Source organism: Pongo pygmaeus, chromosome 7 (genome assembly GCF_028885625.2).
Source record: "Pongo pygmaeus isolate AG05252 chromosome 7, NHGRI_mPonPyg2-v2.0_pri, whole genome shotgun sequence".
NCBI lineage: Eukaryota > Metazoa > Chordata > Mammalia > Primates > Hominidae > Pongo > Pongo pygmaeus.
The window spans coordinates 82,100,788-82,109,729 of record NC_072380.2 but is presented as its reverse complement, the minus strand read 5'-3'; the positions used below and the strand labels follow the sequence as shown (position 1 = coordinate 82,109,729).

The 8,942-nt window shown below is 44.8% G+C and overlaps 1 pseudogene; it reads left to right on the top strand.

Annotated features, from left to right (window-relative positions):
* Window positions 1-625: 625 nt before the first annotated feature.
* Window positions 626-6,316, top strand: LOC129042091 (small ubiquitin-related modifier 2-like; annotated as a pseudogene).
* The last annotated feature ends 2,626 nt before the right edge of the window (window positions 6,317-8,942 follow it).

Sequence of the window (8,942 nt, the reverse complement as noted above, 5' to 3'; positions counted from 1 at the left end):
ACAAGTTATATGAATGTATTAAATTATCATGTGCACTCTGAAAATGGGTACATCTATGACATATCAATGAAAAAATTAAAAAATAAGTCAGGCTCAGTGGCTCCCGCCTGTAATCCCAGCACTTTGGGAGGCCGAGGTGGGCGCATCACCTGAGGCCAGGAGTTGGAGACCATCCTGGTCAACATGGTGAAACCCTGTCTCTACTAAAAATGCAAAAATTAGCCGGGTGTGGTGTGCTTCTGTAATCCCAGCTACTCAAGGGGCTGAGGCAGGAGAATCACTTGACTCTGGGAGGCAGAAGTTGCAGTGAGCCGAGATAGCGCCACCGCACTCCAGCCTGGGTGACAGAGCAAGACTCTGTCTCAAAAAAAAAAAAAAAAAAAAAAAAAAAAAAAAGGCTGAGATGGGAGGATCACTTTAGCCGGGGAGGTTGAGGCTGCAGTGAGCTGTGATGGCACCACTGCACTCCAGTTTGGGTGCCAGAGGGGGGTCTTTGCAGATGTAGTCAAGTTAAGGATCTGGAGATGAGATCATCCTGCATTATCCAGGTGGGTCCTAAACCCAATGACAAGTGTTTATAAGAGAAAGAAGAGGAGGACCCAGACCAGGAGAAAGTCATGTGAAGATGGAGGCAGAGATTAGAATCCTGCAGCCACAAACCAAGGAATGCCGGGAGCTGCCAGAGGCTGAAAGAGGCAAAGAAGCATTCTTCCCTAGCACCTTTTGAGGGAGTACAGCCCTGTTAACACCTTCGTTTTGGACTTCTGGCCTCTGGAACTGTGAGATAATACATTTCTGTTATTTTAAACCACCCACTTTGTAGAACTTTGTTACGGCAGCCTCAGGAAACTAACGCAGTCGTCTTGCAGAGCATAGTAAAGCTGAACTTCAGTGTTAGTAAATTCCTGTTAAGAGGATTTATTAGCCTGTTTTTTATGAAAACAACAGTTTGGTGGCATCATTCAGAACAGTCCTGTGGCTCCTCCATCTTGCCACCAACGCTATCTAACTCCCCGAATTCCCCCCTTCTCCCTCCTACGTTTTATTCCCAGACCACTGATCTGAATAGAGCATGCACAGGTAATACCCAAGGTGACTTATTAGGAAGACGACTACCTAATTTAGTATTCCAACATCAGAAAACGTAAATCTAATGAAGGATGATTTTTTTTTACCCAAATGAACATCGGGAAGGTAATTACCGCTGTGATTTGGGGGTGAAGTAGCACGCTTTGTTTCCTCAAGGTGTTACTTCTCTGTATTAACAGAGCCACATCCAGGCCTTGAAATGCCTTGTTAAGAGAAGAAAATTCTCTTTCTTTCAAAGCTGCCAAGGATATGTTTCTTTATATTTTCCTTCTTTTAAGAAAGAAACAAAAACTGGTTTGTCTTTTTTTTTGAGACGGAGTCTTGCTCTGTCGCCCAGGCTGGAGTGCAGTAGGATCTCGGCTCATTGCAAGCTCCGCCTCCCGGGTTCACGCTATTCTCCTGCCTCAGCCTCCTGAGTAGCTGGGACTATAGGGGCCCACCACCGCGCTCGGCTAATTTGTTTTGTATTTTTAGTAATGACGGAGTTTCACCGAGATCTTGATCTCCTGAACTCGTGATCCACCCGCCTCGCCTCCCGAAGTGCTGGGATTACAGGCGTGAGCCACCGCGCCTGGCCCCAACAGTAAAAGGATAGACAAACAGATTGATATTTCTCTCCCAAATGCGGCAGTTAGGAAGAATGAGGCAGATCTGCATTTACTGAGTAGAAAAACAGAAAAAGCATATTTCAGAACAATGGGTATTTAGTCCTTGCATTTTTTCTCTTTTGTCTCATAGCTTTAATAATTATCTTTATGTGGACAAATCTTGTATTTCTATCTTCAGCTTGGATCTCTTCCTTGAACCCAGATTCTGCCCAACATCTCCCCTATGAAGTCAAACAGGCATCTCAAACTTAATTTGTGTGGCTGGACGCGGTGGCTCACGTCTGTAATCCCAGCACTTTGGGAGGTCGAGACAGGTGGCTCACGAGGTCAGGAGATCTAGACCATCCTGGCTAACACGGTGAAACCCCGTCTCTACTAAAAATACAAAAAATTAGCCAGGTGTGTTGGCGGGCGCCTGTAGTCCCAGCTACTCGGGAGGCTGAGGCGGGAGAATGGCGTGAACCTGGGAGGTGGAGCTTGCAGTGAGCCGAGATTGCGCCTCTACACTCCAGCCTGGGCAACAGAGCGAGACTCCATCTCAAAAAAAATAAAAAACAACAACAACAACAAAAAAACTCCACTTAATTTGTGCAAAAACAAATTCGTGGCATTCCTCCCTACCTTGCTTCACCCATGACTTCCCTCAGTTAATGCCATTCTAATCTTCAGCTGCTCAGTCAAATATAAGCAAACAAGCAGGTAAGCAGGAAAAAAAAAAAGGCCTTAGAGTCATCCTTCTCTTGTCTCTTAACCTACATTGAATCCTTGAATGGGACCAGCCCTCACCATCTCTGTAGCTGTTGCAGGGCTCCTAACATCATCTCTGGCATGATCATGGCTCACTGCAGCCTCAACCTCCCTAGGCTCAGGTGATCCTCCCACCTCAGCCTCTTGAGAAGCTGGGGCTACAGGCATGCACCACCATGCTTGTCTAATTTTTTATGTATTTTTGGTAGAGACAGGGTTGGCCAGACTGGTCTCAAACTCCTGGACTCAAGTGATCTGCCTGCCTGGGACACTCAGAAAGTGCTGGGATTACAGGCATGGGCCACCATGCCCAGCCACACACTGATCTTTTTAAAACCTAAGACAGATCATGTCACTCTTCTGTTCAAAACCTTCTGTAGACATAAATGAAGACCAACTGAGAAAAGCAAAGGCTATTTATTCAGAGCTTGCTATAGCAAGGCAGTCAGCCACCATCACTTGTGTTTGCAGAGTCTCAAAGGCAGGTAGGGGAAACAGAAAAGCTTTATAGCAGAAAAAGGGAAGGCTTCAGGTCGGTCCTGAATGGAGGCTGCTGGCTTGGGAAAGCTGTAGGTGGCTAACTAGAAGGAAAGCACCCGATGTGATTGGTTAGGGGTGTGCATTTGACTTTTCTGCTTGGTCCTAAGTTGGAAGTGGGCATAAAAACCAGGGAAGCTGTCAGTTACTAATCGAGTTCTTCCTAGCCATTTTGAGCCAGTCATTATAACTGGTGTTGTTTAGCATCCTGAATTGTTATTAGAGATAGAGTGTGGCTTCTGCAAGTCTGAGTTAAACATGCTGGCTCCCTGTGCAACAGCACATTGTAGATAAGGGATTGATTTTCTGGGCAGGTGGCTGCAGGTTGCTGGTCAGAGTTCTAGTTTATTTATTTATTAGAAATGAGGTCTCTCAATGTTGCCCAAAGTGCTGAACTCAACTCCTGGGTTCAAGTGATCTTCCTGTCTCAGCCTCCTGAGTAACTGGGTAGTCCCAGCTCTGGCTCTAAGCACTGCTCAGAGTACTCTTTTTATTTGCATTATTATTAATTTATATATTTATCTGTTTTTGAACAAGGTTTTGCTCTGTCACCCAGGCTGGAGTGCAGTGTGGCACAATCATAGCTCACTGCAGCCTCAAACTCCTGGGCTCAAACAATCCTCCTTTCTTAGCCTCCAAGTAGCTGGGACTACAGGTGTGCACTAACACACCCAACTAGTTTTAAACATTTTTTGTAGCTGGGCACAGTGGCTCACGCCTGTAATCCCAGCACTTTGGGAGGTCAAGGTGGGTAGATCACCTGAGGTCAGGAGTTTGAGAACAGCCTGGCCAACACGGTGAAACCCTGTCTCTACTAAAAATATTAAAAAATTAGCTGGGCATGGTGGCACACATCTGTAGTCCCAGCTACTCAGGAGTCTGAGGCCCCAGAATCGCTTGAACCCAGGAGGCAGAGGTTGCAGAGAGCAGAGATCGTGCCACTGCACTCCAGCCTGGGCGAAAGAGCGAGACTCTGTCTTGAAAAAACAAAACCAGGCCGGGCGCAGTGGCTCACGCCTGTAATCCCAGCACTTTGGGAGGCTGAGGCGGGTGGATCACGAGGTCAGGAGATCGAGACCATCTTGGCTAACGCAGTGAAACCCCGTCTCTACTAAAAATACAAAAAATAAGCCAGGAGTGGTGGTGGGTGCCTGTAGTCCCAGCTACTCAGAAGGCTGAGGCAGTAGAATGGCGTGAACTCAGAAGGTGGAGCTTGCAGTGAGCCGAGATCGCGCCATTGCACTCCAGCCTGGGCGACAGAGTGAGACTCTGCCTCAAAAAAAAAAAAAAAAAAAAAGAAAAAACAAAACCAAACCATTTTTTGTAGAGACGAAGTCTCGCTATGTTACCCAGGGTGGTCTCAAGCTCCTGAGCTCAAGCGATCCTCCCATCTTGGCCTCCCAAAGTGCTAGGATTACAGGCGTGGACTGCCACGCCTGGGCTTCTTGCTACCCCTTAACAATAAGGCAGCTCCTCCTCAGGCTTTCACAGTCAGCTCTTACTTCTACTCCAATGCCTTTCCTTCAGGAAATCCCAAGGTCACTGTAGATAAATAAAATAGATTTTTAGAGCTCCTTTAAAATTTTTATTTTATTGTTTAAATTGACAGATAAAATTGTATTTATCATGTGTAGCATGATGTTCTGTATATATACATTGTGGAATGACAAGATCTAGCTAATTAACATATGCATTGCCTCACATAGCTATCATTTTTGTGGCAAGAATGCATAACATCCACTCTGTTAGCATTTTTCAAGAATATATTATATTGTTATTAACTACAGGCACCATGGTGTATGGTGGAGCTCCTTGGAACATCTCTCAACATAGGCTGATGGCATAACAGCAATGAATGGACACAAAATGATGTGGTCTACATTTGTCATTCTCTGAAGTTCTGGCTAATAGATAAAATGTTGACTATCAGGGCAGAATTGAAGGGCTCCATTTATTTCAAAGCATTCCCTAAGTAGATAGCTTTTTGACCGGCATGGTGACTCAGGCCTATAATTCCAGCACTTTGGGAGGTCGAGGTGGGGAGATTGTTTGAGCCCAGGAATTTGAGACCAGTCTGGTCAACATAGAGAGAACCTTCCCTTCTTCTCTCCCTTCCTTCCTTTGTTCCTTTCTTTTTAAAAATTATTTTTATGACCGGGCACGGTGACTCATGCCTGTAATCCCAGCACTTTAGGAAGCTGAGGTGAGCAGATCACCTGAGATCAGGACTCGAGACTAGCCTGGCCAACATTGCGAAACCCCATCTCTACTAAAACTACAAAAATTGGTCAGATATGATGGTGGGAGCCTGTAATCCCAGCTACTTGGGAGGCTGAAGCAGGAGAATCACTTGAACCTGGGGAGCAGAGGTTGCAGTGAGCTGAGATCACACCACTGCACTCCAGCCTGTGCGACAGAGTGAGACCCTATCTCAAAAAAAATATATATATATATGTAAAATTATTATTATTATTATTATTATTTTTGAGACAGAGTCTTACTCTGTCACCCAGGCTGGAGTGCAGTGGCACAATCTCGGCTCGCTGCAACCTCCGCCTACTGGGTTCAAGCAGTTCTCCTGCCTCAGCCTCCTGAGTAGCTGGGATTACAGGCATGTGCCACCATGCCCGGCTAATTTTTGTGTTTTTAGTAGAGACGGGGTTTCACCATGTTGGCCAGGCTGGTCTCGAACTCCTGACCTCGTGACCTGCCCGCGTTGGCCTCCCAAAGTGCTGGGATTACAGGCATGAGCCACGGTGCCTGGCCTATTATTATTATTTTTTTTAAAAGATTTTCCTCGTTCCATGTGAACCTGGTACCTCTCTTGTGAAGCTACAGCTGAGGAGACTCTGATGCTTGCCATAGCTGATGAAAAGCCCGAGGAAGGAGTCAAGGCTGAGAACCACGATCATATTAATTTAACGGTGGCGGGGCAAGATGGTTCTGTGATGCAGTTTAAGATTAAGAGGCATACACCACTTAGTAAACTAATGAAAGCCTATTGTGAAAGACAAGGATTGTCAATGAGGCAGATTAGATTACGATTCCACAGGTAACCAATCAATGAAACAGACACACCTGCACAGTTGGAAATGGAGGATGAAGATACAATTGATGTGTTCCAATAGCAGATGGGAGGTGTCTACTGAAAAGGGAACCTGCTTCTTTACTCCAGAACTCTGTTCTTTCAAGACCAAGATTACATTCTCAATTAGAAAACTGCAATTTGGTTCCACCACATCCTGACTACTACAGCATAGTTTTCTCTATTCTTTCATTTCCCCTTTCCCCATTCCTTTATTGTATGTAAAGTAACTGGTATATGTGCACAAGCATATTGCATTTTGCATTTTTTTAAACTAAACAGCCAATGGTATGTTTTGATTGACATCAAGTGGAGACAGAGTGGGGAAAAATACTGATTCTGTGAAAATACCCCCTTTCTCCATTAGCGGCATGCTCATTCAGCTCTTTATATTCCAGTGAGTTGTTTTGCTCTCACTGTTTTAACAAAAAAATAAATAAACAAAAATAAAAATCCTTGCATACCTTGTTCAATTGGAGAATTTTACTGTTTTTCATTCATCATTGCAAAACCAAGGACAATTTTATAACTTTTTTGTATGTAGCTGTTACATGTAGGGCAATCTGTCTTTAAGTAGGGATAAATTACTCTAAAACAAAAAAGAATCCTAGATAGTTTTCCCTTCAAGTCTTGTTGTTTAAATAAACTTCTTGTTTAAAAAAATAAGTAAATAAAATAAAAAAGAGTTTTTACTAAGATGGGGGGCTCGTCATGTTGCCCAGGCTGGTCTTGAGCTCCTGGGCTCAAGTATGTTTTGTGGTTCATCCACATTCATGTATTAGTACTTCATGCTTTTTTTTTTCTTTCTTTCTTTTTTTTTTTGGAGATGGAGTTTTGCTCTTGTTGCTCAGGCTGGAGTATAATGGCGCGATCTTGGCTTACTGCAACATCTGCCTCCAGGATTCAAGCGATTCTCCTGCCTCAGCCTCCCAAGTAGCTGGGATTACAAGCATGTGCCACCACACCCTGCTAAATTAAATTTTTAGTAGAGACAGGGTTTCGCTATTGTTGGTCAGGCTGGTCTCGGACTCCTGAGCTCAGGTGATCCACGCACCTCGGCCTCCCAAGTGCTGGGATTAAGGTGTGAGCTACCATGCCCAGTCTACTTGATGCTTTTTTATGGCTAAGTAATATCTCATTGTGTGTATACCATGTTTTGTGTAACTGTTCATCCGCTGTTGGACATTTTGGTTATTTCCATCTTTTATCTCTTGTGAATAGTGCTGCTGTGAATATTTGTGTATAAGCATTTGTTTGAATCCCTGCTTTCAATTACTTTGGGTTTCAAGTAGAAATGGTGGGTCCTATGATGATTCTATAATTGCTTTTTAAGGAATAGATAAACTATTTTCCATAGTGGCTGCAGTATTTTACAGTCACACCAGCAATGTAGGAGGGAGGGGTCAAATAATAAATTTGCCAACATTTGTTATTTCCCACTTAAAAAATTATAGCCATGCCGGGTGTGGTGGCTCACACCTGTAATTCCAGCACTTTGGGAGGCCAAGGCAGGTGGATCACCTGAGGTCAAGAGTTTGAAACCAGCCCGGCCAACATGATGAAACCCTGTCTCTCCTAAAAATACAAAAATTAGCTGGGTGTGCTGGTGGGAGCCTGTAATCCCAGCTACTCGGGAGGCTGAGGCAGGAGGATCACTTGAACCCTGGAGGCAGAGGTTGCAGTGAGCCAAGATGGCACCATTGCATTCCAGCCTGGGTAATAGAGTGAGATTCCGTCTCAAAAAAAAAAAAAAAAAAAATTATAGCCCTCCTAGTGGGCACGAAGTGCTATATCATGGTTTTGATTAGTACATACCTAATGACTGATGACGAGAAACTATTATCTTCTTTGGAGAAATATTTAAGTCCTTTGCCCATTTTAAAAATTGCACTTTCTGCCGGGTGCGGTGGATCACGCCTGTAATCCCAGCACTTTGGTAGGCCAAGGCGGGTGGATTACCTGAGGTCAGGAGTTCAGGACCAGCCTGGCTAACTTGGTGAAACCCTGTCTCTACTAAAAAATACAAAAATTAGGCCAATTATGGTGGTTTACACCTGTAACCCCAGCACTTTGGGAAGCTGAGGCAGGCAGATCACAAGGTCAGGAGTTCAAGACCAGCCTGGCCAACATGGTGAAACCCCATCTCTACCAAAAATACAAAAATTAGCCAGGTGTGGTGGCATGCACCTGTAGTCCCAGCTACTTGGGAGACTGAGGCAGGAGAATTGCTTGACCCTGGGAGGCGGAAGTTGCAGAGAGACAACACCGTGCCGTTGTACTTCAGCCTGGGCAAAAAAGTGAGACTCTGGGCCGGGCGCGGTGGCTCATGACTGTAATCCCCACACTTTGGGAGGTTGAGGTGGGTGGATCACCTGAGGTCAGTTGGAGACCCACTTAACCAACATGGAGAAACCCCGTCTCTACTAAAAATACAAAATTAGCCAGGCGTGGTGGCGCATGCCTGTAATCCCAGCTACTCGGGAGGCTGAGGCAGGAGAATTGCTTGAACCCAGGAGGCAGAGGTTGCAGTGAGTCGAGATTGTGCCATTGCACTCCAGCCTGGGCAACAAGAGGGAAGCTCCGTCTCAAAAAAAAAAAAAAAAAAAAAAAGAGTGAGATTCTGTCTTAAAACAAAAACAAAACCAAAAACAAAATTAGTGACAAGAGTGAAACTCCGTCTCAAAAATAAATAAATAAAAAAAATTGCACTTGTTTGTCTTTGTTGAACCACTGCATCTGTTTATTTCTGTTACACAACAATGATTAATACTTTTAATGGGCTGGGCGCGGTGGCTAACGCCCGTAATCCCAGCACTTTGGGAGGCCGAGGTGGGTGGATCACGAGCTCAGGAGATCAAGACCATCCTGGCTAACAC